We start from the raw sequence: 18,001 nt of genomic DNA on the forward strand, positions 1-18,001 counted from the left end.
TACAGACATCAGGGATATGACTGAATTCCCAGGGCTTTCAAAAGTAGCCGGTAGCCGGCAGATTTCCACCGCCTATAGTAACATTAGGTGCCGGCTACTTTAGTGACAAAAATGTATGTCCAATTAAAAAAACTTTTATAAAACTTTAAACATCTTCCAAACTTTAGTAGACTCAGAAATCGCGGCCGTTAGGATGTAAAAACGTGTTTACTTGCGCTAAATTTAGTTCAGGTAAATACCGGCACCTGATTGGTCGTCTGTTGGTGTAGAAAATAATACGTCAATTGCAATAGTCGGAAAGCCTCGGATTTACCCAATTCGTGAGAACACGGACGAGAAGTTCCGAAAGATAACAACAAGTCCTGAACGTAAAAATCAATGATGTTGACGGAATGAAGAGAACAAATACCCTGTTCAGTTTCGGCTTTAAAAAGGCCAGAAGTGAAAGTGACACAAGTATAATATCAATCAACAATTTTAAAGCGAAAACAGAATTTAATCAGGAAAAATTTCAGACTTGCTATTCTTTTTAATTTGCAAATGCCCATGTGGTATTAAATAAAAACGAAAGTAGAATTTTTCAGCACAAATTCGCTATGTTACCAACAAATCTGTAGCTGTTAACTTGAATTTGTGGAAAAATAAAATTATAGGTCATTTAAATGTTACTAATTAATTTGTAATAAAGATTGTTTGGGTTTTATTTAAAAAATGTTGGGGTGAGCAAAAGCAAAAGGTCCCAATGGGTTTCATGTCAGTCTTGGAGAAAAATATTACTCCCAGTGTAAGTTAACAGACTTTAAGGGACCAAATGAAAATAGAAATATAGAGTTGTGTTAATTGGTGAAGAATATTCTTAAAATATTGGGAGTGCAACTCTTATTTGCAATTCAATAAAAAATAATGATTAAATACATGTAAACTTTTTTTTATAACATACAATGTATGCGTTAAATAAGGAAACGAAAGCTGACAATACCGGTAATTAGAACAACTATAAATATAATATATATTGATGCTTTATTATATAAAACTGGTGTTGGTTGTGATCTATATTCTTCTTACATTTTACTTTAATCTGCTTATACTCTTGGGTGGCAGAGATTCAAGCAAAGACACTTAAAAATTTATTGATACAGCATTGCAAAAAATAATTACATGTAGTTATCTTGATGCACTTTATTTTTCATTTTGCATCAAAATTAATACTTTGCAATGTTGAATTTTTTTAAAGTTTTTGCATGAACAGAAAATTTCACATATGAAACAATAAATTCATGGCAAAAGTAAAAATTTCAGGCAAAAAAATGACAATTTCAAAGTTGCATTTAAGTGCCAGGAAACCGCCAGAATGCAGGATTTTGCGTCATTTACCCCAGACCCCCGGCCGTAAGGGCGCCGAGCATAGCTCAGCGTGCGATACGGCTGCGCCATTCGCATTGGATCGCCTTCTACTTTTTCATTTCAGCCTCCTACTTTTAAATTTGTTGAAAGCCCTGAATTCCTCAGAAATCAGAGGAAAACTGGTCAAAAAGGGAGGAAAACAGCTCACCCTACCTGGAAAAATATCATTTTCTGCCACTTTAGATCAAATTCAGAGTGTTTCATTTTTTCGAAAATTGTGCAAAGCAGAGGATTTCCTCTGAAAAGATGAAATAAAAACCATTTTGTTTACTCTCAAATTAAACTTCGTGTTAAAATTGTCATATCTTTACAAAAGTTAATCATGTAATTTTTTCTGAAATCATTAATGATACTGTGAATACTTCTGAGATCAGTGCCTTTTATTTCCTCAAAATTAAAATGATCAAGAAATGCGTTCCGGAAAAACTGTTTGAAAATACATGTAGATCTATATGGTTTGTATGAAATATATAGTGGAAATTTTCTTTGGGAACTTACTGATGGCCAAGTATTGTACATGTATCTATCTGCATATGAAAATAACGGGAATGAAGTGGTAAATGACATAAATGTAGCACCCCCACCCCCACCCCACTATACATTCTAAAGTTATCAACTGGTGACGTTTCTGTATGATTGAACATATTAAATCATTGAATTATTCAAACAAACAAAAACCTATGATAATGATATAGATTTAAAGTTTGTTCAAACGTTTCCTAGAAGAAAAACTGCATAAAGCATGTGAAAATAGTCATTCGATGTCAATGAACTGATCATGGCGTGACAAACTTATCTTTATGATGGTCTAATAATTCTAGGGCGCATTTTACAAAGAACTTACTGCCTCGTTCACACGAAGAATTTAATTCGCATTAAACGTAAGTTAATGCGAATTAAATCTGAACCGCGTTCACACGGAGATTTTAAGACTGATTCTATGTAACTATCAAAATTCAGTGGCCACGGTATGTCACAGATTTTTATGAAACTTTGTGTGTAACAATATTATGATAGATATAAAACAAAAAGGACATGCAAAGGTTTGACTTAGCAACGGTTGCCATGGAAACCGATCCTCTAACAACAGCTGGACAAGATATGCACATGTATGTTATATTTTGAATAATCAAAAATTAAACGCTATTGTTTATAAAAACAACAATTGTAAAAATTATTTTGAGCTAGGTTCTAGCTTTTAGAATTTTTTTTGTATTTATTTAATCCTTGAAAACAATAGAAATAATTATTTTTATGATGTACAAGGGTTTGATATATGTAATTTTTAGAGAGGGATAAAATATATTTGCCCAGTCATTTGGTGTAAACTCACATGCTAGTAAAATGTATTGAATCTTACTTTAAAAAAGTACAGAAACACATTTGTGGAGAAACCAAAGGTAAACACATAAACCAGTAGTTTCCTCTGGTGCACAAACCAAAATACACCAGAAAGAGTTATTGCCCTTTGTAACACTCTCTTGTATTGGAGATATGAACAGCCTTCATTTGTTTTCAGTATGGCAGGAGGTGGAAATTGAGTTTTTATTCAATTTGTTCTTCAGAAGTTTATCAATATCAGATGCTCTTTGTTCACTTAATTCACTACCACGATCTTTATCTTCAATTGTGCTAAAGGATTCCGGTTTATTTCATGGAATACAAATCCGTTTGATCTTTGCCATAGTCACCGGACTCTAATCTCAGCGAGATTCGTCGAGGCTGGACATTTGGACTGACGCCTCTTCCTAATCTCAGACCAGTGTCACATAAAGTGATTCGGGAAATCTTGCCTGAACTTCGGCCGCTTGTTGCGATTAAAATGGGTTAAATTGAATTTCTTGCCCGCTTCAACTTTTCGTCTCAGACATCCTATTAACTCCCTATCACAATGAAACATGCATTTCTTACCTTTACAAGGTGTAAATCCCACAGTAATTCAAGTTGGCTATTTTCGAAGCCATTGCAAACGGCCACCATTTCATATTTTACCTTCTCAACACTGAAGAGTTCCGATATACTACTTCATGACAATTTGTACTATGATTGAAAATACAGAACTTATTGGTTGACAATTACTTTGTACAAAGCATTTAAGCATAAAAATTAAAAGCAATAAAAAGAAAACTGTGTAATATTTAATCAATCTATTAGAAGGCGTCCTAAACTATCGGAACTCTTCAGTGTTGAGAAGGTAAAATATGAAATGGTGGCCGTTTGCAATGGCTTCGAAAATAGCCAACTTGAATTACTGTGGGATTTACACCTTGTAAAGGTAAGAAATGCATGTTTCATTGTGATAGGGAGTTAATAGGATGTCTGAGGCGAAAAGTTGAAGCGGGCAAGAAATTCAATTTAACCCATTTTAATCGCAACAAGCGGCCGAAGTTCAGGCAAGATTTCCCGAATCACTTTATGTGACACTGGTCTGACATTCGGAAGAGGCGTCAGTCCAAATATCCAGCCTCGACGAATCTCGCTGAGATTAACCGGACTCTAGCATCCAATCGTCTACGTATTCGTAGAAAAAGTAAATGTTGTGGAATTTAACGCTTTATTGCATCACATCCGACTAAAAAAAATGACCAGGGAAACAGAAGGCTGACAGACATATTCATAGAAAATATGAAAAAGCCCTGCCTGTTGCCGTGTTGGAACTTGTATTGACGTAAGTATTCTATTTGATTTAGAATCCAAATTCTAAAGTAAAGGCTGAATAAAATGTATCAGAAAATTTGGCTTTTAGTAAACATATGAGAACCCCAATTTATTTTATACTGCCAGCCAGGCTAGTCAGCTATAGTGGTATACATGTAGACTGAACATTGTAAGTAGTCCTGTCATTTACTACATGGGTGTACAATATAGAATACTAGTTAAGTATGTCCCCAACCTAACATTCACTCAGGGAGTTTCTTATCACATTTACACAGAGTTCAGGATCTGTAAAAATTGGGGAATACTTATAAAATCATGTTTCATGTGGAAATTTTCAAAAGGACTAGGCTTAATTTATGTAATCCTAAGTGATGACTGACCTCTCTCTCTCTCTCTCTCTCTCTCTCTCTCTGACTGTCAAGTTTACAATAAAAACAAACATGTGAATGCCTGTGTGCATTCTAGATAAAGAATGTTAAAATCATATATATTGGTGAGCCAGGCTACTTTCAAGTTTGTTTACCTGTGGTAACCCCCCACTAATATGTGATGGTTCTAATCTACAGAAGAAATCACACAAATACTATTATGATGTAACGTTTTCTCATCTCTGTAATTATGAACTTTAGGACACTTGATTTGGGAAAATTAAATGATGAAAAATTGATGATTTTGAATTGGGTCCTGTAACTGGGCCCTCAAATTTTAATACATGTAGGTCCTGTCAACTGAAGTAAATCAAAAAATATTAAATGTAAATTGTAAATATTCAAATACTTTTGAATTCTTACTTTTTCATCCAATAATCACATATTTTGGCCAAAGTACATGACCACTATTTTATGTAATTAATGTGTGCTTTTCTGTGTTTCAGCTGTATGAGCATCATACAGTGCAAATCACCTATGGAGTTGACCAAGTTGCTGACTTTGAGGAGGTAAATATTCAGCATTAATACATACACATTGAATATATAATTTGAAATTCAAATTTGAATGCCAGTATTATAAATCCTAAAACAAATTAATAGATGTGGGGCTCTATAGCCTGCATGGAAACTGAATTCTGTAGAATAATCACAGGAGACCATCCATTTTTTATGCGATATGATGACTTGAAACGTTTTCATCACAACTTCCTAATTTTTTTTTATTACTTCACTTAATTAGCATACTCAAAAAGACTAGTTGTTTTGTTGTCAATGACGCACATATATATGTACACATGTGTATGAGCTCAGTATCATTTGTAAAAATGATTAATTCTAATTAGGTCAATGTTGAGAATCACTCAAGTGACCTACATGTTGCTATTTGTGTGCATCAGTCATCATAAGACGTTAATTGAACATTAATATTTTTTCTTGATAACCACCCCTCCAATTCTTTTCAACTTTCTTTTAAGCATCTTTGGGACAAGGGGAATTAACATAGATTGTAAATCTAAGGACTCTGGATTGACGGTACTTTTAAAAATGCTCTATACCAGAATTCAGAATTTTGTTTTAGAACCAGGGTTTGATTTCTTCAATTTTATGGAGAAAACTTTTTCAGATATACACTTCGTTAAATTGTAGAGTTGGGGAAGGGGGGGGGGGTTATAAGTGTATTTCATATTTGACATTTATTTGTGTCCAAATTATGCAATTAATACTGAGGATTTCAGTAGTAGTCTGTTTTTAAAACAACAGACACCTAGAATTAAGAGCACAATGAAAGCATACATGTGATAAGGAGGGGGGGGGGGGGTGACTTCATAATAATGCCTGAAAATTCTTAACAAGTAAATTTTAACAAAAATTTTACACTAGAGATGCCAAATCAAGATAATTAGCATGCTTTGTTTATTGGCATCTGGTGTACATTTAGCAACAAGTAGTGTTGTTCATTGTGAAACGATAAATTGATAATGTACATGTATGCGTTGGTTGTACATGTGTTTTAGGCATATCTTATTGCATGTTTTGTTGTGTTTGGTTGTCGAAAATATTGATAGAAATTAATAATGAAGAATTGCTGATATACTAAGGACATCATGATTCTGATCTAAAGAAATTGAGGACTAGTTAATATTTACATACTTTGTTACATTGCTTACAAGAAAAACACACATGGGCCACATACATGTAATCAGTGACTAAGACATTTTGTTCAGTTATACTGTTTTCAAGTCATTACACTTAATTCTTAGAAAAATTCCTTAACTGGCAATTGATTGCAATCAGAAATTGCAAATTTTCTATTTATTCCTTACTTGACACCATCGAATGACAGTAATGTGATGCGCGCTCCCTGTAATCAGGGGGAAATAACTCGTATAGCATTGTGAAAAATGTAGCTCATTGATTATTCATATACGTTTGAAATATTTTATGGTAATATACAAGATTTTTTACAATAACTATTGAAAAAGACTCGAACACAATTTATGTTCATGTTATGCATAAATCTTATTAAATCATTGACTCCGCAAAATATTATGACATCACAGGAGGGTGGAACTACCTTAAATAAAGCTGAATGCTTATGAAGGAAAAACAGAAAGGGGTACCAAATTTGCGAATTTCGAAAACACAGGGTTGTGAATGTGGGTCCAAAAGAGTCATATAGTGTATAACATGGATTTTGTAGCCCTTAGAGCTATAGTGATACTTTGATTTTTTTTAAATTTGATTAATACTGATTACTCAGGTAACCAATAAGGTTTGTGGACATCTTGTTAATTTATGAGTATTAACACTATTAATAGCTCTTCAATAAAGCATAAACACATGTATACAAACTGTATCAAAACATAACATCCTTTAGGCCAATTCAACTTAATTAGTAAGATTATCATCCTGGGTCACCAAAAAGTATGGGGGAGACTGTGGGAAGATTTTATTTTTTAATTTTTATTTTCTGAGAAATATATTGATCACAAACGAGTTTTTGTCAACAGAAGTGCATAATTTAATGCCAGATATATAAATCTATGTTATTTCACAGATGATTTTTGAGGGGCGGGTGGGCGGGCATGATAATCTATCAACTAAGTAATTAATTAAGTGGTAAAATTACTATTCTAGCATCATGAATGATCTTGTACATGTAAATTTAGTTTAATCAAATTGAATTTTAGGTGTGTACTGTATGAAAATGTGAAAAATAAGATGAACTTTTCAATATTTGTTCAACACATTTTTTAGAACTTGAAGAGAAGAAGATGCATTCCATGACTCTTATGTGATATAGAAGACAAAGAAGAGCTCTTGAGAATGGAAAAAGAAAACTGCGAGTTTTACAGTCAATGAACACACCTCACGACACAAGTCCATCCTGATTCAGTAAACTATTCTTCTAAGGAAACACCATGACTTAGTTAAGATCAAGTTTTGGTGTCAGAAGACTAATGTAACTAAAACATTGCAAAATTAACCTGCAAGTGTCTTATGTGAGCCTACTGAATAAGGATTCATTACTGAACAGTTGAAGGAAAATCACTATTATAATAATTTTTAAAAAAAGATGATTGTGTTGTTTGGATAACATTGTGATCCATGTTTGTTGAATAAACAACTTTGCAAAAATGAGTTGTTCTGTGTTAATATTATAAATTTACTAATTACTGGTATGTCAACATAGATTACAGTAACACTGAACAAACTTCAATAAATTTTAAAGTTTCATGCAGTTTCTGCAGTAGAAAATGACACCTATTGATTTTCTGGTCCAAAGGTCACCAGGTGCAATACAAGACTGTACAATTGATGTCTGACCAGTTTCTTCAGAACCCTTTGATTGATAGTGATATTTCATACATGGGGTTGGTCACTGGTAGTATATGACCCCATTGATTTTCAGGTCAAAAGATTAAAAATGGCAGGGGCCTCCGTGGCCGAGTGGTTGGAGCATAGCGTTCAAAATGACACGGCCTCAGTCGGCGCGGGTTCGAATCCCGCTCGCGCTGGTATTAAGTGAGAAAGTTTCCCAATTTACTTTCGGAAGGTCGGTGGTCTCTTCCCAGGTACATTGTATCTGGGTTCTCACTTTCACCAGTAAACACTGGGCACCACCAGAAAACTGAAAAATTGTTGAGTGTGGCGGAAAATATCAATAAATCAATCAATTAAAAATGACTAGGTGCAATGTAGCTAGTACTATATGCAATGGTGTCCCCCCAATATCTTGGGCCTGTTGTTCAATTATGATATTTCATATGTTGGTTGGTTATGAATAGTAGATGACCCTAATGATTTCCAGGTCAAAGGTCAACAAATACAAGGCAGTACAATGAACAATTTATTGGTATCTACCCAATATCTTGAGAAGACTTTTTATAGTTATTGATAATAGTTTACATGACAATACAGTACATGTAATATAGCTCGTTTATGGAAATGATTGCAAAATCTACTTGGTGTTTGGGGAGGGGGGGGGGGGGTCCTACTGGATTACAGTTTATGTTTACATGGGTTTTTTTAATCACTCTAACTAATTTTTATTAATATGTTAAACTTCTCCATGTTTATTTTTGAAATATCAATTGCTCATATTGTTCATTTTAACTGAAAATGGTGTAGGTTGTATTATTTGTCATTAGTATGAATTTTTGGCAAAATGCCCAAATCTACAGTTTTCGTACTACAATAGATCAATTGTACTACACTTCACCATTAATCTTTTTATATAAATTAGGAGTCTTTGATATGGACACCCTTTGATGACAGTTGATTATGCTGTATGTATTTTCCAAATTATCTAAATTCATCAACGAAATCCAACAAAAAATCCCGTTTTGGCAAAATGCCCAAATCTACAGTTTTCGTACTACAATAGATCTATTGCACTACGTTTCACCATTAATCTTTTTATATATGTTAAGAGTCTTTGATATGGACATCCTTTGATGACAGTTGATTGTGCTGTATGTATTTTCCAAATTATCTAAATTCATCAACGAAATCCAACAAAAAATCCCATTTTGGCAAAATGCCCAAATCTACAGTTTTCATGCTACAATAGATCTATTGCACTACATTTCACCATTAATCTTTTTATATACATTAAGAGTCTTTGATATGGACATCCTTTGATGACAGTTGATTATGCTGTATGTATTTTCCAAATTATCTAAATTCATCAACGAAATCCAACAGAAAATCCCGTTTTGGCAAAATGCCCAAATCTACAGTTTTCATGCTACTACAGATCAATTGCACTACGTTCCACCATTAATCTTTTTCTATATATTAAGAGTCTTTGATATGGACATCCTTTGATGGCCGTTGATTATGCTGTATGTATTTTCCAAATTATCTAAATTCATCAACGAAATCCAACAAAAAATCACTTTTTGGCAAAGTGCCAAATTGTAATACAATGGTACAGCAGTCAGTAACACACTCTTTACCATAGGTGGATTATAAGACTCTCTTATGAGTAGCCATGAAATATAAGGTGATTCCACCCGAGGGTTGCAAAAAAGCTGTGAAACCCGAGGCTTTGCCGAGGGTTTTACAGCTTTTTTGCAACCCCGAGGGTGGAATCACCTTAATATTTCATGGCAACTCATAACAGAGTATTTTTCTCTCATATTTCTAGAGTTTTCCGTTTTCCTTGTGCCCAGCGACGCCATTTTGAGAATTTTCCAATTAATTAATATTTCGCTGTACATTAAAAATAACACCAGAATCGAATTCTACGACCTTCATTTTGGCAACTACGTTGCCGACAAAAAATCAGCCGACGAGTGTATAAGTGAATTGTATTAGAGTTATTCCTCTTTGAATAAATCAATAATCAGGGTGATGCGTGACGTAACTCGACAGTCCATCAGCGCGAAACATTTTGACAGACCTAATCAGAATATGAAGCCACAACTGCACGGTTTTGTTTTTTTCTTAGAGGAGCATTGATATTGATATTAATTGTTCAGTTATTTAATGACGAGTGTGTGAAGAGAGATTCCAAGTGGTTTTTGTTGGTGAATATGGGCATGGCTAGACTTTCGTTTTCCACGAGTGCTAGGACTCGAGTCTCATGGACATTGAAGGCACTTATTTCACCTGAGACACGGACAGTAGACGTTGACAGAGTGAATGTGGAGGTAGCCTAGAACTAATAGACCGTGTGGGCTGGGTTTCTGTGAACTGGCATAATGCACCGGATGACATCTAGGTGTATGAGGAATTTGTGACTGTTGTTGAGTGTGCAGTAATTGTTCAAGGAATGTGTAATTTTGTGTCTGGACATTATCAGGGACATTACAATCTGTCATTTTTTTGTACAAGAGCTTTGCAAGCTAGTTGTGTATTGATTATGACGTCACGGGATATGTAAGATAAACGTCACGTGATATGAAAGATAGAAATATCTTACATACCTTTCTTTCATAGAATATCTGTATCTTACATATGTAGATATGAGAGAAATAGATATCATAAATAAGGAGGGAATTTTATGGGGAATCGAGATTTATGGAGAAAATTAGTTGTCTTTTTCAATTTTTTATATACCACAAGGACAAAACATGGGCAAAACGGGCTGAATTTTGCAGTTCAATTAGCCCTCATAGACTGCTGTCGGTTTCCATGGCAACGGATTGTAGAAATTCGGTGGTGGGGTTGAAATTATGTAAGATGGTGCAAGTAAAGTTAATACTGTGAAAATCAAAGAAATCTGTGACATTGAGTGGCCAGACCCTATCTGATTTCTTTGATTTTTACATAGAATTGATCTTAATGCGCATTAGTTTACTTCGAATTAAAATTGACGTCGCGATTTAATGCGAATTAAATTTACCTCGCATTAGCTCCGTGTGAACGTTAAGCGAAGCTAATTCGCATTAAATGTACACGCATGCGTAATGGCCAATTTGGGTCACATGCATCATACCCATGGTCAACTATATATATTAATGTCAGCTTTGTACGAAAAACTAAGCAAAATGATAATAATCACTAAAAAGGTGTACAAACAGCATGTCATTAAATAATGTCAGACGTAAATCTGTGCTCTGCATAGGCATATTGAGTAATGCATGTGGAAGGAATTGTTTTTAAAAACGACAAAAATGTTTTAAAATAGTGATAATATAAATTTCTTTTTTACATCTTTTAAAACAAATATGCCGCTCATTGTTAATTTTTTATACCATATGACGTCATAGTAGACTTATAATACGTATTAGTAATTAAAAATTACGTCACAACAATAGTCAGCGGAATGGTGAAAAAGACGTTCCGAAGTTTTAAAATTGGGCCCATGAAGAAACAATAGATTGTCTAGATTGAATGCTGGTCGTCAGAGGAAATAACAAGTAATTTCTTGGGAACATATAAATAAACACGACAAAAAACTCCTTATGTGTAGATCAGCATGTAAATTGTAAACATGTAGTATACTACAGTCATGGGACATAATTATTCGCCACCCTGTGCGCAAATGGCGTTGTATTTGCGATTAGGAACCGAAAATAGACCCCCGTGCTATAAATAGACAACAAATTTCCCCTTCATATTTTTACAACAGGGTCAAGCTACTAAAATTGATGACGTGTACACATACATTTTTTCGTCTGCTATTGATCATAAACTTAGTAAACATTGTTGATTGAAATGGGTCGTAAAGGGAAAGAGCTGAGCATTGAAGTCAGAAATCTCGTAGTTAATTCACACAAAGTGAACGGAAATGTTTCTAACTTATCAAAGACTTTAGGAATACCCAGATCTACCGTGCGAAGTGTTATTAAGAAATTCAAACAGCATTCTGATGTGAAAAATCGCACGGGAAGGGGCCGTAAGTGTCTATTCACGCAGAGGGATTCTAACAAACTTTCAAGGGTCATCAAAGAAAATCGGAGACGTACTTACAAAGACATAACAGGCATTATTAATGAAAATAGGAATCATCAATTTTGTACAAAAACTGTTGAAAGAAAAATAAAAAAATTAGGATATGTACGGAGGGTTGCAAAGAAGAAAGTGGCAGTTCGTGAAGTGAATAAAAAAGAACGTGTAAAATGGTGCAAGGAGAGGAAAGATTGGACAGTTCAGCAAGAATGGTGTAAATGGATTTTCAGTGATGAGAGTCAGATTGTTATTGGGGATAACAACAAGGTATACGTGTGGCGAAAAGCGGATGAAAAGTATAACCCCCAACTAGCGTGTCCTGCTCCGCGACGAAAGTTAAGTGTTATGATCTGGGGATGCATTTGTTTTCAAGGTATGGGCACTTTGACTGATATCCAAGGTAACATTAATGCTCAAAGATATTTACAAATAATTGATGATAATATATGGCCAGTAATAGCCAGGCATTTCCCGGAGAACAACTACATTTTCATGGACGACAATGCCCCTGTTCATCGAGCCAAAATTATTAAAGATTATGTAGCTGACAACAATATTAATACAACAACATGGCCAGCACAGTCACCAGATTTAAATATAATAGAGAACATATGGTTACATTTGAAAAGAACACTAGAAACCCGTGTCCATTTTATAAACCCTCGACAAGATCTTATAGCGGAAATTCGGACTGTGTGGGAAAACATTCCATTAAACTATGTACAGAACCTTTATAATTCTATACCAGGGCGACTAAAGGAGGTAATCAGGATGAAAGGAAATCTGACCAAATACTGAGGTAAGATTTTAATTCTATCCACAGCAAACAACTTTCAAACTTCACCAAGTGGACGTGCGTTTCATGGCAGCCATTTTGAAAGTGGCGAATAATTATGTCCTATGACTGTATATAGCGCTTTGAACAAAGAATCCTGTATCTACACAATATTCATTAAAATATCTATAAAAATAAATTTCAATAACATAGTCTATTCTCTAATTTATTTCGCGCACCCTTTAATAGATATGCATACGAATTTAATGCGCATTAGTTTACTTCGCATTAAATATTACCGCCGTGTGAACGCTATTTAAGAGGGTGTCCATTATGATATCAGGCAGAGGTCGGCACATGCTATCTCTCAGATTTTCATGAAACTTTGTGCACAGGTTCCTACTGACCCCAATATGAAATTTGCCAAATAAAAAGTTTCTATCATGTTTAGTTTGGGTTCGACATGGAAAAGCAACTTTGAGATAATTTTCGGTGCAAAAAGGTCACGAAATACTGGAAAAAAGTGCTATGTTTGAACAGCTCTAAAATGTCATATAACTAAGAAATAGAGGAAAGCAATATTTTATATGTTAGATATACACTATATGCAATAACTAAGAGGGGTTTTGTGTGTATATTCATCCAATGAATGAATTTATTAATTGTTAAAATTGCACATATTTCACACCAATATATTTTACAAAATAATGATCAAAATTTAAGATCTCATAAAACCCAATACAATGTCTCAAAAGAAATAAATTATGTATAACCAGAAACTTGAAGAGGTGTATTTCAAGTTACAAAAATAAATTCAGTGGGAAAAGCAAGGTTTGATGGTGAAAAGTTGAACTGAAATCTCAAAATTTTCATAAGTGCGAAAAGGTCAACTACTTAAATGAAGATTGTTGAACTACATAAATAGAAATAAATATGAAGTACATATAACCAATCAATGATTAAATTATTAAAATTCATGAAAAATTACTAGAACCTATGAACATTCAGAAATAAATTTCATGTCTTTGTATACATTTTATATAATAAAGGCAAAAAAATGCCTATGTAAATCATTATATAAAATTTTACAATGTTGATTTTTAGAGGTCATTTCTGACACAGGATTTGAGATAATAGTCAATTAATTAACACACATATATGAAGTTAAAATTATCAGTAAATCAAATTTTAATCAATTGTCTATCATGAAGAATCTTAATTCATTCACTCACATTACAAAATTGACATTGGCAGATCCCGAGGCGGTTGGGGGGGGGTAGGGGGGTAGAACACACCCTCTCCCTTTCTCTGGGACATCTAGATAGTTATTTAGCATTAACCAGAAATTTTTTTACTCTCTTGTAAAGCATTTCCTTTTGCATTCATGAAATAACATGCCAGATTCCATTTTCTGCCTACATCAGATTGGCAGACTTGCTTTAATGCATGTTTACTCTGATGTTGAAATATATATTGACCACTTCCAGATACACAAAATGTTTGTTGAATTTTACCCAGTGATGGAAAATGTTCATAAAGTATCTTCAACTGATGCATAAAAGGTTACATGTAACTAGCAATGAATAATAAACATCTCTATTTTATCAATTCATAGGATATGACCTAATACAGATTTTAGATCATTTTTCTGGACCCCCCCCCCCCCCCCCCCCCCCTTCAAATCACTGGATCTGGATCTGTTTAACAAATGACAATAAACAAATCATGTCTTAATGCCTGGTACTTAGTAGCATGGTTTGCAAAGAAAGAGCTAGTGCATATTTCTGACATTTGTTACAAACAAACTTTTCCCCTAGAAATTATGAAAATTGGCACTGAATTTATATTGATACATATATATTAACAATTGATACATTTCACAGTATGGAATCTTATTTTGCCACCCCACCACTCTCTTCTAATTTATGTCTAATGCCATAGCAGTGTTTCTTTTGAATATTGGTTCACAAACAGGAATAAAATTTGTCACTTCAAAAATTGAAATATGCTGCAACCATAGAGTTAAACTAGTGGTCATCATTTGATTATCTTTGTCAGCTGCAAAGTGTTTCTGTGAAATAACTGTCAACATATCTAGATTGAAGTGGAGCTATGAGTTCTGCAATTCCCCTTATAACTTCACAAGTCTTTTGTCTGTAGTAATTTTGTGTTCTCTCCAAAGCCTCTTCCTATCTTGGACTCAGCTGAGATCTAAATAACAACAGTTGTGTAAATTAATGGAAATAAAATGATGAACATGTTTAAATAGCACTGTAAGCAATGCACTAAGAAAGTCAAGATCATATGTTTGATATAGTCACAAGGTCAAAGGTCATGATATAAAATAAATTCTGGTCATTAGGCATTCCATGTGAAGCAAAGTAACCCAATACCTTATCCCTCAAGATATAACAGATCTGGTTAATAATGAATGTTTTTCAAAAGTAGGTCAACATGACTCAACAAGGTCAAAGTCAGAAGTTCAAAAGTAAAGCTCTTTTCATTAGTAATCTATAATATGTGAAATCTACATCAAAGCCCAATCCAAAGTGGTTGAGAAACTATATACCAGTTTAAAGTTTTTGAAAATCATGCTATTTTAAAGACTTAGGTCAGGTATTAAATCAAAAGTCTGGTAATAAAGAATATACACATTTTGTATATAATTATGTAAAATATCAATATAATAAAATCTGGGTTAAACTTCAAAACCAAGGTCACAATATCAAACAGCATGGTATCAAATGAAAGTTCTTGCCATAAGATATCTAAATACTAAACATAAAAGGCTAGACTACCTTATATATAGTTCAGGAGAATTGCCTACTGTAGGTCATATTTTGTTAAAAGTAGGTCAAACACAAAGGTAAAAAAGAATTGATACCAAAAGAAATGTCTTATTATAAGGAGTAAAAATATGAAATATGAGAGCCCTATTACTAACATGAGCAAGTTCCAGACAGACATTGCCACCCCCCCCCCCCCCCCCCCCCCCCCCCCCCCCCCCCCCCCCCCGACTTTAGTCATGGGCGCATAGAAATGAATCAACACAAATTAGGAACATTTGCATTTTGAAAGGATTTAGTGTGGCCCTGTTAACCTTTAAAAGAATTTGTTTTAATTTCCTGTATATTCCCATATCATACTTTGATCTCCTCCATACCCTAATTCTTTAGCCCCTGAATTGAACAAAATAAAATTTACACTACCTGAAGATCCTTGCATATGAATATGACTAATCATTGACATACTCTTTTTGAGAAGAGGATTGATAAAGATGTTTCCTTATATTATCCCTTATAAAACTTTGACCCCCTATTATAGCCTCATCCTACACCCAGGTCATGAATTGAACTAACTCCAATCTACACAACCTGGGAATGCTTGCATATTTTCATTACATTACACGACCCATCCTATTTTTGCCTTTTCTTGATTATCTCCCATCAAAGGGGGCATGACCTTTCATTTAAACAAAAATGAATCTCATTCACCCAATTGGTTCTGGAGAAGATGAAAATGGGAAAAATTATTACCACAATGATGACAACAGAATCCAGACAAATTTTTATGAGAAAAGCTCTCTTGAGCCTTCAGCTCAGGTGAGTTAAAAAAATAAAACTATATATTCATTGATTAAAAAATTAAACCACATTCTGATTTCAAAACATCACCTCTGACTTATATATATATATATATTTGAAATTATCTAAACAAGAATTGTCTGAAAAGAGTTTAAAACTTGTCGAGTGGGTTAAAATCTTTGATAACAGTCATGAATTAAAAATGCATGTATGTGTTGTGTGTAGCATGGTGACATCACATAAAACTTCAATATGAAGGGTCAAGGTCGTAAGGTAAAAATGTTACTATCATATGACATAAGGAACACATATTTCTGAAATATCCAACCCCCATCTCTAACCATTCTTATATTATTGTCAAAGTTAAAGTTTTTATATTCAACATGTATGTCTGTCAAGTGAGTTAAAACAAAAGGATTGTGACATCATAACTTTGGATGCCTTTGGTCAGGATTTGTCTCAAGAAATATACATGTCAAATGTGGAATTTTAAAGCTCTTATCTGTAATAGTTCTAAACTTACATAATTTATGAATTATGACAAAGTCAGATGTATCATGTTCTGAATTTAAATTCTTTTGATTGAAATAAATAAATATACTCACTGATACAGTCTGATAATTCGCTTGCAGTAGGGGTGATTTGACTATAATTATTTTCCAAATCTGTAATGAAATGGGCGTTGTATTCATTATCAAGCTTTGGTAATTGGTATATACATGTATGTCACACTAATACACTTTAGTATCTGTGTGCATGCAAATCAATCATCAGATTTTGTGTCATGTTAAACCATCTGAATTTTATAATCTATTCAGCTTAAATTTAGAGAAAGAAACAAAAGTATACTAATGATATACATCAACCTTTAACCCCCCCCCCCCCACACACACACACACACACACACACAATGGTTCTTGTAGTTGCATAATTACATGAATAAATATATATCATTATTTTTTTTTATATTTATTATTCGGTTTTTGTCACATACATGCATGTACATATACTACCCTCTCACACTGATTCATTCATCCTTTAATAGTTATTCAATCTAGGAATCCAAAAAACAAAGACATGTGAAAAGTAGCTAGTAAAAAAAAAAATCTGTCAAAACTAATCTGAAATAATTTTAATATATATTATTTTTTTATGCATGCATGCTGATATGTACATAGCTTGCAGGACAATAAACATTTTTATAAACACTTACTGAACTTTTCACCACTTTCATCTTGTTTTTGTGTGATTCTATTGTTTCTTAATTCAATGATTTGTGGATGAACATTGTTTTGTACAGATTTCAAAAATCCCTACATTAACCCCCCCCCCCCCCTCTCCCAGATTGATTTAATGTTGTTGTTTTTTTTACTGTGAGTATTTATCATTTTATCAGTATTATTTTAAAAAGAATCATTTCATCAAATGAATTGTTTGCATTGATACATCATGAGAACTTGCATCAAAATTGTCTAGCAATCAAAGACAGTTTTCAAAGAAAAATAACAGAGAACATTCGACATTTATACTTACTACTTCCAACGGGAACAACCACTAACAACAACTTGAAATAGGAAAAAATATTTCCCTTCAAACATTGAAGTTTACTGCTCTGTCTGCTTTACACTTTCCTTTGTGTAGTAGATAACAACATTTGGTGGTGGTTGCCTCCAGTAAATCCCCAAAGAATCGCAATGACCTCGGCATACTAGTAAGCATCTGTACTGTGCACGATAGTTTAAAACAGTT

General features: G+C 33.7%; 1 protein-coding gene and 1 long non-coding RNA gene across 2 annotated transcripts in view; one reads left to right on the forward strand and one right to left on the reverse strand.

Annotated features, from left to right (window-relative positions):
• The window catches only part of LOC125672143 (uncharacterized), a 171,405-nt gene that overhangs the window by 140,196 nt on the left and 13,208 nt on the right, over nucleotides 1-18,001 (reverse strand). The window lies entirely within an intron of this gene.
• On the forward strand, nucleotides 3,885-7,790 carry LOC125672147 (uncharacterized). The gene is made up of 3 exons (XR_007368863.2): nucleotides 3,885-4,072; nucleotides 4,937-4,999; nucleotides 7,250-7,790. It is a non-coding gene; the product is annotated as an uncharacterized LOC125672147 (long non-coding RNA).

The sequence above is a fragment of the Ostrea edulis genome, chromosome 4 (genome assembly GCF_947568905.1).
Source record: "Ostrea edulis chromosome 4, xbOstEdul1.1, whole genome shotgun sequence".
Lineage (NCBI taxonomy): Eukaryota > Metazoa > Mollusca > Bivalvia > Ostreida > Ostreidae > Ostrea > Ostrea edulis.